The sequence below is a fragment of the Brassica rapa genome, chromosome A06 (assembly GCF_000309985.2).
Source record: "Brassica rapa cultivar Chiifu-401-42 chromosome A06, CAAS_Brap_v3.01, whole genome shotgun sequence".
Classification (NCBI taxonomy): domain Eukaryota; kingdom Viridiplantae; phylum Streptophyta; class Magnoliopsida; order Brassicales; family Brassicaceae; genus Brassica; species Brassica rapa.
In genome coordinates, this window is record NC_024800.2 from 13,801,188 (window position 1) to 13,814,348 (window position 13,161).

Here is a 13,161-nt window from a genome sequence, read left to right on the forward strand (position 1 = left end):
GGCGTTGGGGGAGGTTCGTGGTGATGATGCCATTGATATTAATGATGGGAAGATCCGGGTGATCTTGGATGCGTTTAAGCCGCTGGTGTTCTCCATCACTGTGGAGTTTCATAGTGGGGAGGAGACAGTGATTGCGCTGCGATATGATCGTCTTCATGGCTTCTGCAGGACGTGTTCGAGCTTGAGACATGACCAATCTAGGTGTCCTACCACAAAGGGCACAACGGAGGAAGGGGATGTTGGTCCATCTGACAAGCCGGATCAAGGAGGGAAAGCGTTAAGCTATAAGGGGGCAGTGGAGGCTTCACTTACGGAGAACACTTCTGGTGGAGATAGTAGGAGGCAAAACCAACAGGGGATGGGAAAGCAGGATGTAAAAGGGAAAGGTATTGCTTATGAGGGAAGACAAGGGGGTGTAGCTAAACCGGGGCCAGGGAGAAGGTATAGAGATCAAGGGAGACCAACGGCGAAGTATGTTAGACAGGCTGGATATCTTCCACCTCAAGAGTTAAATGATAGCTATGTTATGGCAACGAGTGGTATCAATGGGTTGAGGAACAAGGGAGTGGGAGGACATTTGGATACTCAACAAAAGCTAATGCTTGAGGCTTTCAAGAGTGGGAAAAGGGAGACGTCTCAGAGTCTAAGGCCCGTAAAGCTCTAATGTTTGAGAGTGAAGGTCAGGAGGAGGGACTTGCTGTTTCATCAGGTGGAGATTTTGTTAAAACGGGTCAGAGGAGGGACGATGTTATGGAAAAAATGGGTTTCTCTACGGAGGCAGGCGTTGTAGAGGCAGAGGTAATGGAGGAGAATAATATAGTTAAGTGTTCAAGTGTGGAGAATGAGGGAATGCGGGTGATGGAGATGGGAAATAAGGATGAGGTGGTGTCGTCGGAGATGGTGGCAGGTCTGGATGATGAAGATGGGCATTTGGAGTATGAGTTGATGGAGGATGGCGTGGATGATGTGAGCTCTGAGCGAGAGGTGCTTGGTGATTTAAACTCCATGGATGTTGAGGAAGCTTTTCCCATAGCTGAAAGTGAAGACTTTGTAGGAGAACAAGAGCACCAGGCCCCAAAGAAGAAGAATGGGAAGATCACTGCTGCAGCAATGGGAGGGAATGCGAAGAAAAGACTGGTCCAGAGTCTAGTCTCTCCAAGGAAGAAGGCAATGGCAAAGCAAGGAAATAAGGCGGGAGACAAGGGTCCAGTTCCCACTAAGAAGGCTTTGATTAAGCCGAAACCAGATCAGGATTAATTCCCCTGCTGTTTTTCTTTAATTTAAGTTATGAATAAGTGTAGGGCCTTTGATATAAAGTCTCTGGTTTTTCATATTTTGTTATCTTGGTTTGGTTTGCCTCTGATAAAGTCAGGGAGATGGAATAAAGGAGTTGGTTCCCGCTTTATTTGTCTTGGTATATGCTTGAGTATAAGAGGTCATTTGGAAGTATGTATTTGTGGTTTGGTTAGGGAATTGGCCTTTAGGTTTTTCTATAGGTGTTATTATGGGGGGTGGAAAGGTTTAATGAAATTGATGATGATCCGGAATGGTTACTGGTCTATTCCAGTGATAAGCTTGATGGATGTTGTTATTACAGGAATGGGCAGTCAGGATGAGACTTGTGATTTGGTCTCCAAGTCATACAATTTGTATGCAAAGTGGCGCCAGGAGAGAAGTTGGCAGAATGGTATTTTTGTTTGGTTTTCAAATGGGGAGATGTATGCGTTTTGGCTAGCTTTTCATACTGGGAACTGTTGCTGGCGGTGCTGCGTATGTTACGACCAAACAGATATTACGTTTCGAGTTGGAAATAACAGGTGCCTCAGTGTGGTGGTCTGTTTATCTCTTCGGTTAAGTTTTATAAGTTATATTGATGGTAGAAAACTGCTGGTTCTTGATGATAGTTTCTTCATCTTTTGGAATGTTTTTCGTTATTATGAATATAAGGTTTCTCCTATTAATGGTCTTGGTGAGATTATAAATTCCTTGAGGGCCGTGGGGGCTGGTGGAGTTGGAGATTTGGATTTAGTTTTCTGTGGGTTGTATTTGTGTGTAAAGCATGGGGCTAATGAAACTTGTTTTCAGTTTTCTTCTCTAATTAATTGGTTTGGACGAGATGTGTATTATGGGTCTACAAATGCTTTTTTGTTTTGTATTTCTCAACATAAAATTCATAGGAGGTTTACACAATGGAAAAAAGGGGGATATATGTGGGTTTTAGCTATAAGAGATTATCATATCTGGAAACGATTTATTGTAATAGTTACAATTATCGTGATGAGGTTTTTAAAAATTTTATTTAAAAGAAAGGGAAAAACAATATAAGGCTTGGATATGAAAATATTGAGTTGGAATTGTAGAGGAATGGGGAGTAAATATACGATCAGTTATCTGAGGGAGATATGGCATAAACATAAACCGGCGTTTCTTTTCTTATCAGAAACGAAACAACAGTTTGGTTTTTCCCAGAATTTTCAATTTCATTTTGGTTACAAATACCTACACACAGTGGATCCTATCGGGAGGAGTGGAGGACTGGCTCTTTATTATAATCATGATTCACCGGTCTCTATTATCTATTCAAGTAATAGAATAATAGATATTGAAACCACATATAAAGGGAAAACAATTTTTATTTCTTTTGTATATGGGGATCCGGTTCAGGGTCTTCGAGACTACGTCTGGGAACGTCTTACTCGAATTGGTATAAATAGATTGGAACCATGGTTTATTATTGGAGATCTAAATGAAATAAGAGGTAATCATGAAAAGGAAGGGGGGGGGGGGGTGTTACGGCACGCATCCACTTTTGTCGGTTTTAATAATATGATCGACAACTGTGGTCTTTTGGAATTTCCTTCGGTGGGAAACACTTTGTCATGGAGTGGGACGAGGAATAAACAGACGGTAAAGTGTAGATTAGATCGGGCTTTAGGGAATGTGGAATGGCACACCCTATTCCCGTCTGCCTTTGTCGAGTATTTGGGAATGGTAGGTTCGGATCATAGGCCTATTGTGACGAATTTAGATGAGAAACACGTACGATCGAGAAGGCAATTTCGGTTTGATAAGAGATGGATTGGTATGGATGGTCTTATGGACTCCATTTCGAAAGGTTGGTATACGGAGAGGCCAAGATATTGTTCGGGTGTTGTAGATAGAATTATTAACTGTAGACGTGAAATTTCGGTGTGGAGGAAAAATAATCCTCCATATGGGAAGGAGAAGATTAATTCTCTCCAAAAGGCTTTGGAGGACATTCAGTGTGATAGTACCAAAACATATGAGGAGATGCTAGAGGTTTCTAGAAAATTAAAAGAAGCTTATAGGGATGAGGAGTTATACTGGGAACAAAAATGTAGAACGACTTGGCATGCAAAAGGAGATAGAAATACAAAATTCTATCACGCTCTGACGAAGCAGAGACGACTACAAAATAAAATTGTGGGTTTGCACAATAGTGATGGTAATTGGGTAACATCGGAATCTGAGGTAGAAGGCGTTGCGGTAAATTATTTTAATGATTTGTTTGCGACGACATCGCCTTCGGGCTATGAAGAATTTCTAAGGGAGGTACCTACTTTGATTACAGAGGATCAAAACAGGTTTTTAACTGCTTGGGCATCAGAGGAGGAAGTGAGATCAGCTTTATTCATGATGCATCCTGAAAAGGCTCCAGGGCCGGATGGAATGACGGCTTTGTTTTTCCAACAATCTTGGTCGATTATTAGATCAGATATCACAAATATGGTTAACGAGTTTTTTAGGACTGGATATTTGGAGGAGAGGATGAATATGACCAATATTTGTCTCATCCCAAAGACAGTGCGACCAAGTAGAATGACGGAATTGAGGCCCATCAGTTTATGTAATGTGGGTTATAAGATTATTTCGAAGGTGCTTTGTCAACGGCTGAAGAGGCTATTACCACAATTGGTATCAGAAACTCAATCTGCCTTTGTCTCTGGAAGATTGATTTCAGACAATATTTTAATTGCACAGGAAATGTTTCATGGATTAAGAACGAATAATTCATGTAAGGAGAAATTTTTGGCTATAAAGACAGATATGAGCAAAGCGTATGATAGGGTTGAATGGCCTTTTATTGAAGCGATGTTGCTAAAGCTGGGGTTTGCACAAAGATGGGTATCTCGGATAATGTCTTGTATTACATCGGTACAATATAAAATTTTGATTAATGGTCAACCAAAAGGGCACATTGTACCAAACCGTGGACTTCGTCAGGGTGATCCGTTGTCATCTTATTTGTTTATTTTGTGCACTGAGGCACTAATAGCGAATATACGGAAAAAAGAAGAAGAGAAATTATTAACGGGGTTAAAAATTGCGCGTGGTAGTCCGGCAATTACACATTTATTATTTGCGGATGATAGTCTCTTTTTTTGCAAAGCTAATAGGCAAGAATGTGAGATTATCTTACAAATTTTGAAAGACTATGAAAGAGCATCGGGGCAACAAATTAATTTCTTGAAGTCTTCACTACAGTTTGGACATAAGGTACCTGAGGTAGTACGTTTGGAGGTCCAGCAGGTTTTGGGCATTACTACAATTGGTGGTATGGGAACATACTTGGGGATCCCTGAAAGTCTTGGTGGATCTAAAACACAGATATTTGATTTTCTTAATGAAAGGGTTAATAATAAGGTCAATAATTGGACAATTCGATTTATTACGAAAGGAGGAAAAGAAGTTCTAATTAAAGCAGTGGCATCCCCTATGCCAACTCATGTTATGTCTTGCTTTCGTTTACCAAAAACGGTTACGAAAAAACTTACCAGTACGGTGGCTCATTTCTGGTGGAGTGGCAGTGGCAATACAAAAGGAATGCATTGGTTTGCATGGGATAAAATGTGCAAAGATAAACCAGATGGGGGTATTGGTTTTAGAGATATTCAAAATTTCAATACAGCGTTATTGGCGAAACAACTATGGAGGTTAATAGATAAACCTGATTCTCTTTTCGCAAGAGTTTTTAAAGGAAGATACTATAGGAAATCTGATCCTTTGGATCCAATCAGATCATATTCTCCCTCATATGGGTGGAGAAGTATTACGTCGGCTAGATCTCTGGTTAATAAAGAGCTAATCAAAAGAGTGGGAACTGGTTCAAGCATTTCAGTCTGGAATGACCCTTGGATCCCTGCTCCTCGCCCGAGGTCAGCAATACCAAAATGTTCGAATCAATATTTGAATCCATTACTTAAGGTGGAAGATTTAAATAATCCAGTAGATCTCTCTTGGAATTTGGATCTGCTCAATGTATATATTCACCAGGAAGATGTGGATATTATACGGAGTTTAGCCATTAGCCGTAACCCAAAACCAGATTCATATGGATGGCATTTTACGGACCACGGTCGATATACGGTTAAATCAGGATATAGAACGGATAAATTATTTCCGGATATGGGATCTCAGGATAGAGTTTTCGGACCAGATACTAAACCACTTTTGGCTCATTCTTGGAAACTTCAATGTTCACCAAAGCTGAAACATTTTGTCTGGCAGATACTTTCTGGCAGTCTTCCGGTAACTAAGAATCTTCATTCCCGAGGGATAAAATGTGATGTACAATGTCAAATATGCGGTGCAGAGGAAGAATCTATTAATCATGTTCTGTTTGAGTGTCCACTAGCACTACAAATGTGGACTTTATCTAATATTCCATCATGCCCAGGAGTTTTCCCCACCCAGTCACTTTTTACAAATATGGATTATATTTTCTGGCGGTTACCCAAGGAATCAGATTTGAATTTTTTTCCATGGATTTTATGGTATATTTGGAAGAATAGAAATGCAAAAGTTTTTAAGAATCAGATAAAAACTCCTTTTGATATTCTTCGGATGGCAGAGATAGAAGGTGTTTTGTGGGCTGAAGCTCAGACAAAAGATTCTAGAAATCGGGACTCTCTACATATTGCAGAGAATCTTTTTCCACATGGAGTTAACAAGTGTTATATAGATGGAGCATGGAAGGAAAATGATCCTTATACAGGACAGGGATGGGTCTACAAAAAAGATGGATCAACTGATACTATGATGGGTGCAATGTCTATTCGCAGGAGTCTTTCACCTTTACATGCTGAATGTGAAGCTTTGATATGGGCGATGGAGTGCATGAAGACCCTACAAGTTTCAGAGGTGGTGTTTGCAACAGACTGTTCTCAATTGGTGAAGATGGTGTCTTCACCGACAGAATGGCCCGCGTTCACTACACACATGGAGGAGTTTCTGCGATGTAAGGAATTCTTTCTTAACTTTACTATCCAACATATACCAAGGGCGCAAAATATTTTGGCGGACAAGTTGGCACGAGATGCTAGGACTTCGCCATCTGCTATGGTTTATGTTGACTCAATTCCCCCGAGGTGGCTCTTGAACCAGGAATCTTCTTCGTTTTATAGCCTTTTGTTGTCAAAAAAAAAAAAAAAATCTTTCATGGATTTTATCTTTAGGGATTATCTAGTGGGCTGTATAAGTCAAGTTATTCTTTTATTGTCAGACTGATAAAGAACTTGAGTGTAGTTACATCTACTACATGAGAATATATCACTTCATAATCAGTTGCGTTTTATCATTTTTGACACAATGACTCAATTCTATCTCACTTGTTTTACACCATTTTGTGTATCGAATACTAGTCCAAATACTTCTCTTTTCACAAGAGCTTATATCTTTGTCTATTGATTCTTTCTTACTCGGTCTATCATTTCTTTGTGTACATTTTTAATAGATTTTATTTTATGGTCTTCTGATAGACCATATATTTTACCAATTTTTAATCATGGTCTATAAGTGTTTTAAAGTGTTTTAAGATACAATTATTATCTTTTGGAGTCTATTTAGAGTATTTACAGGTTCAGGGACGTTTAGGAGAAATTTGGTAATTTTGGAGTCTTTTGGAGCCTTTGGAGGTGCATAGTTGCACAGACGCATCAGATGTTTAGCTATGGATGGAGACCTTCCGACCGTTAGATTGAGCCCATATTTGGACACAAAATAGAGCTTTGAGTTATCTTTCCAATGCCACCGGTCTCAGGTCAATCAGCATCCTGTATTAGAAGTTATGCCCGTTTTACTGAAGAGTGGTCAGTCTGCCTCGCGAGATGAAGCTGCCGAGAAGAGAAAGCCACGTCGATCAATGCATCACTCTGCACGTCGATCGATGGAGATCCCAGATCGTGGGCCTTGTATATTTTATGACTGCGTGAAGCCCAGAAGTAACCACAAATTACCAGAATGCCCTTGGACGACCAGAAACCCTATTTATGTTATTTCTAAGCCATTGTTGACGGCGACGCTTTTTACACACTTTCTTTGATTCATAGTTTTGTTAGGAAAGAAGGGAGGAACTCCTATCAGAGTCCTCCTGGAACTCCTTTGGTTTTATTTATCTATTTCATTTCAGTTTTATATCTATTCATCTATGATTTTTGTTTTCATGTCTGAGTAGATCCATCTGTTAGATCCAGGGTTCTAATAGGTTTGTGGGATTAGCCCCAAACTATAAATCTGTCTTGTTGTGATATTCATGATAGATCTATACTTATTGCTTGTTCTAGAGTAATTAACTAGAATATTGATCATAGGATTGCATACACAAGCATCCTTGTTATCCCATCCTGACATCTATCTATCATATTAGGATTGCTAGAGAGGGCTAACCGCCAATTTAGCATCCTAATAGGGCAAATCATCTCGCGCATAGGCTTGGCTAGAACCCGTCGATCGATGTCCTCAACTGACTATCGTTCGACGTAGGTAAAGGTGTATCGGTCGATGTCCCAATAAGACCATCGGTCGACACTCTTTCGTGATCAAGATACTAACCGTTGAGACACGAGATCTAGCGAGTTAACCAGTGAAACATGCGACATCTGATCACTGAGTTAAGCGGTTGAGCTCTAACATATCATGCATGCAACAAATAGGTATCTATAGGAATTATAATCTCCAACACCTGAATAGAAACCCTAGATCTAGTAACCATCCTTCCATCGAACAACCCTTGCCAAGCTGAACAATTGACTTGTTCAACTTGTTTACTGCTTTGTTTATTTAATTGCTATTTTACTGCTTTGTAATCTATTAGCCTAGTTTATTATAAATTTTTTAGATCTAATTGGTTCCCTAGCTCCTTGTGGATTCGATCCCTAAGTACTATAACTCGACCTCTTTTGATGGAGTAACACTCTTTAGGGTAATTTGAGTGATATCATCTTCTTTCTCATTTATCATATAGACTGCAACTTGGCATGTATAAATATCATCGACGATGATTTTCTTATCGGTTCCATTTAATTTTGTACATGACATAGTTTATTAAGATTTCTTTATTGTCTCAGGCACCTGAAATTTTTTCAGTCATGTTTAATGTCTCTTTTAGGAGATAACTTTGTTTTCTCGGGTTGACTATTATCAATTTATGCTCCTTTTCATTTACGAGAACTTTATCTCTTGAACCAATATGTCTATCACGCTTCAAGTGTGACTCCAACTCAGTAGTAGTTTGATTTTCTCCTTCTAGGATATCAGTTCTTATTGGAGCATTTACAACTGGTATATATGACTTGGTCACTCTATTTTTTGGGTCAATAAATGTGTCTGGAAACTATTTTACTAAGCTTTATAACTGAATTATCTTTTGGACTTTTATTCCACATCTTTTTTGTCCGAAGATCAATGATAATTCATTTCAACATACTTTCTTTTCCGGTTTATTTTCTCCCCTTTATGTTGGAAAGACCAACTTTGTTTCGGTCTATAATATGCTCAAATTAACCTTTAAGATCAACTCTCTCAAATAAGAGATCGGGTGCTGTACTTAAGGATCGCATCCACAGAGTCTCGATACTTCACACAATAAACTTATAGCTTCAGAGTATGCTAGGTCAAATAATATAAAGCAGTAAATAAAGTAAACAGTTGAACAAGGTAGTTGTTCGATTGATTGATGAGTTGTTTGATGGAAGGATGGTTGCTAGACTTACTGTTTCATTCAGGTAATCAGAACTCAATCTATAGATACTAAGGGTTGATCCTAGAACTCAATATCAAATCCAAAAGACAACCAACTCTCGCTAAGAGTCTAATCTATTGACTAAATCTTTATTCTAGCTCTCGTATTGGAACAATGAATGAGCGTCGATCAGTACTATTGACTAGGTATCGATCGATGCTTCCTCAAACAACCATTAATGCTCGGATCGATAACGTTCAACTAAATTTCTAGACTAATTCTCGTATGCGCCTACGTATCTAATCCAGCAGGATTCAGGTTCCGTTAATTGATTGCACTCTTGTGCCTTTCAATTGTCCTATGATTATAGGTTCAAATAATCAGTCACACTCTCGTGCTTTTCTAGCTACTATAGATCCTAGTATTACAAGCCTTCCTGGTGTAAGATCTATAGTTAACCTAGCAATCCTATAGTTTAAAAGTTCATTCAAGATCCTAGAAAATCCCTAAACATAGCAGGTGGATCTACTTAGACATGATAGTTGTTAAAGAAATCATAGATGAATAGATGCAATAAAAATAAATAATAAAACCAAAACCAATCGAGTTTCAAAAGGACTCTGAAGGAGTTCATATTTTCTCTCCAACCCTCAAACTAAGAACAATGAATAGCCGTCAACAACAACTTAGAAAAAAACGTAACTAGGGTTCTGAGTCGTCCATGGATATTATGGTAAATTGTGGTGACTTCTGGGCTTAAGTTGGGCATAAAATAGGCTCGGTTCGTCTTCTGAGATCACTGTCGATCGACAGCAAGGCTGTGTCGTCGATCGACATTCCTTCATCTCCTCGAAAACTTCCTCTCACGAGGCAGACGTACCACTCTTCAGTAAAACATACATAATTTCTGCTACAGGGTGCTGATTGACCTCATACCAGTGGTATTGGAAAGCTAACTCAAAGATGTATCTTTTTTTTTTTAAATATCAGCTTAATCACCCCGTGGTAAGGTCTCCAACAATAGATAAACATCTGACCCATATGTGCAGTTCTACACCTCAAAATGCTCCAAAGTCACCAAAGTTCTCGAGAACGTACCTGAACCTGAAAAATACTCTAAAACAGATTCCAAACACATATAATAGTCTCTAAAAATCACATATACCATTGTCTAAAAGTGGTAAAATTCATGGTATATCAACTCTCCCAGACTTACCCTTTTGCGTGTCTTTAAGCAAAACATAGAGTAATCCCGTGAAAGAGGTTTGAAAACGCAGGGACACACAATTTTAAATTTTCTACTTTTACGTCTGCAATGTTTCAAGTCACATCAGATCAGTTCCAAATTTAGAGGCACCTCATGAACTAGACCTTACCTTAGCAACTAAACCATCCAGCCTACTGCTTAGCTGAGTCCGCCTGACATACCCTTCCACTGACCTCATTTCTGCATATAAATGTGTAGGCTAAATCTTGGGAGTATCGATCAAAGAACACATGGACTCTTATCTCAGCAGGTATCTGAGTAAACATATAGTCTTATTCTGGTTTTTTTCTCCATATATCTCACTTCTCTGAATCATTTTATCTTAATTCCAATGAATAATGATGTTGATACAGTCCATTATTCGTCTTCTTTTCGATTTGTTTTTTTTCTTTTCTTGGCAAAGTGTAGGCGAATAGTGAGGTCATCGGTAATGTACCTACCCGTCACTTCCAACAATATGTGATCATTCGTTTAAATTAGAATATATGGATAATCGGTAATGTACCTACCCCTCTGCATCTCAGAAAATCATCTAAATCTTTTCTTTTTATTTCTTTATGGATGCCGAAGAGAGGAGAGAAGGAAACCAAAAAATTACAGACTTTTCAGACCTGAAAGAGGAATCCGATCTAATGTATACCAAGTCCCAAAACAAGCAAGTTGAGTTGATTAAGGTTGGAAGTCAGCTTTGGTTCCTTCAGACTTTCTCAGCTAGCATGGTTGTTATTGGCAGGTGATCCACTTTGGCATTTTCACTCAGCTAGCATGGTATCGTTGGAGACGTCGCTGGGATCCAAGTCGACGTGCTCGACTTCATTATCCTCTGAATTCTTCGCGGGAGGTGGATGATTCTCAGGTTTCCCTTTTTTGACAGGGGATTTTTCGCTAGGGTTTTGACCCGAAGGTCGTTCCCGCGTGGTCCCAGGCCTGACGAGCGGGGTTGCAAAGTCGAGTCTTTTCCCGCGAACTTTCATGGTTCCGCGGGGACGGATTGCTTGAGTCCTTGCCGTTAAGGTTTCAACCTGTTTGGTCAAGGTGCTCACAAGCTTATCCTGTTCTTCCGACCTTTTTTTCACAGGTGGCGAACATCTTTTTAAACTCTTCGAGCGCCGCAGCGTTGGCTGGTGCGTTGGCCGCGGATACGTCTGCTGCTGGAGTGTGGAGATCAGTGCCGCTGCCTCCGTTGAGAGGAGTTTGCACGTTGTCCGCGTCGTCAGTTGACATGTCTGGTTAAGCGTCAGTTGACATGCCCGGATATCTGCTAATACCACACACTAAGCAATCAGAACATGAGATAACAACGACAAAGTATAAAAATCGTAAAAAGAGAGCAAAGAGAAGTCTTATTCCGAATTTGCGTATGAGCGTTTACAACAAAGTATAAGCCTAGGCTCGAGAGCTGTCGGCGATATTCCTAGTTCTAGCAACCCTAAGACGGCTAAACCTAATTGAGTCGCATCTCGAAATAACAAAAACGGAAAGTTGCCTAATTGCTCTAAGTGCTAAGTTTGCTGTGAAAAATTTCTTTTTCCATGCCTCTCGCCTAGGACTCCTTATATACTCCCTCCTAGCCCGGTTTACGCTTTTCCCCTTCTGCCCTTAAGCCGTCATAGCCTAAAAATGGAGATATTCCATTTTCCCGATCTTTGTAATTATCTTCAAAATTTCGTATTTATCTGCGGAAACTTGACATTTATCTTTCCTTGCGAACCAAGCGTAAACCATCCTATGGTTTATGGGCTTGTTAATAAACCGTAAAGTGGGCTTCGAGTCATGTCTTAGGTCTCTTTGGGCCGTTTTATGACTCGAAACGTTTATTACGACTTCTTTCAATAAAAACAAACTTTCTGCGGTTTTTATCGTAAAGCTCGATTGATGCCTTCAAATGACGAGAAACACGAAATGGGTTTGCTACGGTCTTCGGGAGATAGCACTAAAGGGTAGACGAGAATGCATGGATTCGTGTCGTATCGACGTTTCAGAAAAGCTCGGTCGCTACGTTGCGACCGAGCTTGGCTCGAGCTCGGTCGCTACGTAGCAACCAAGCGGGACGCGCACTCGGTCGCTACATAGCGACCGAGCGGGACGCGCGCTCGGTCGCTACGTAATGACCGAGCTTGGCTCGAGCTCGGTCGCTATGTAGCGACCGAGCTTGGCTCGATCTCGGTCGCTACGTAGCGACCAGGTAGTGTGCATGTTCGGTCGTTGCGTAGTGACTGAGCTTGGTTTGTCCGTGTTCCGACCGTCACACTCTAACCTATCTGTGGCTGGTTTAGATACGTTTCCGTTACCATGCGACAACTTGTGTTTGATCTAACCGGAACTCGAACGAGGTTTTATCTCGAGATCATGTGTCGTGACATAATTTTTCGCGGAAAGAGATTCACAATTGTTTTTGTGGAGGTTTGGATATTAACTTCGTCGTAACCGTTTTTGACCCCAACATTTCTCGTTTCATTGAGGGACTACGACCACAATTACAGACAGCGATGGCATAGTTTAGGTCCATAATTGGCGAGGCACATAAACGAGCGGGTTCGTTTGAATATCAATCATGATCATCTAGCTGGATACAATCGACACCTCGGGTTCGTACTCAAGACCATACGGGAAGCAACAATCCATCAACATCAACGAAGGAGGCTGGTGAAACCGTTAAATCTTCGAGTAAACTAATGGTACAAGACGAGCAACAACTATGACATTCAACATGACTGAGCGCCGTTTGTTGCTACTCTTGTGGAGAATCGGACCACATACAGCAACATGTCCTCATGCAACACACCGAGGGTTATGAACCAATGATGCATTCAACGACCATGAAGTTTATGACTCTCAAGAAGATGATGACCAAGTCATTGACTATACCACCACACCACATGCGATATGTGACACTTGTTCTATGCAGGACGTG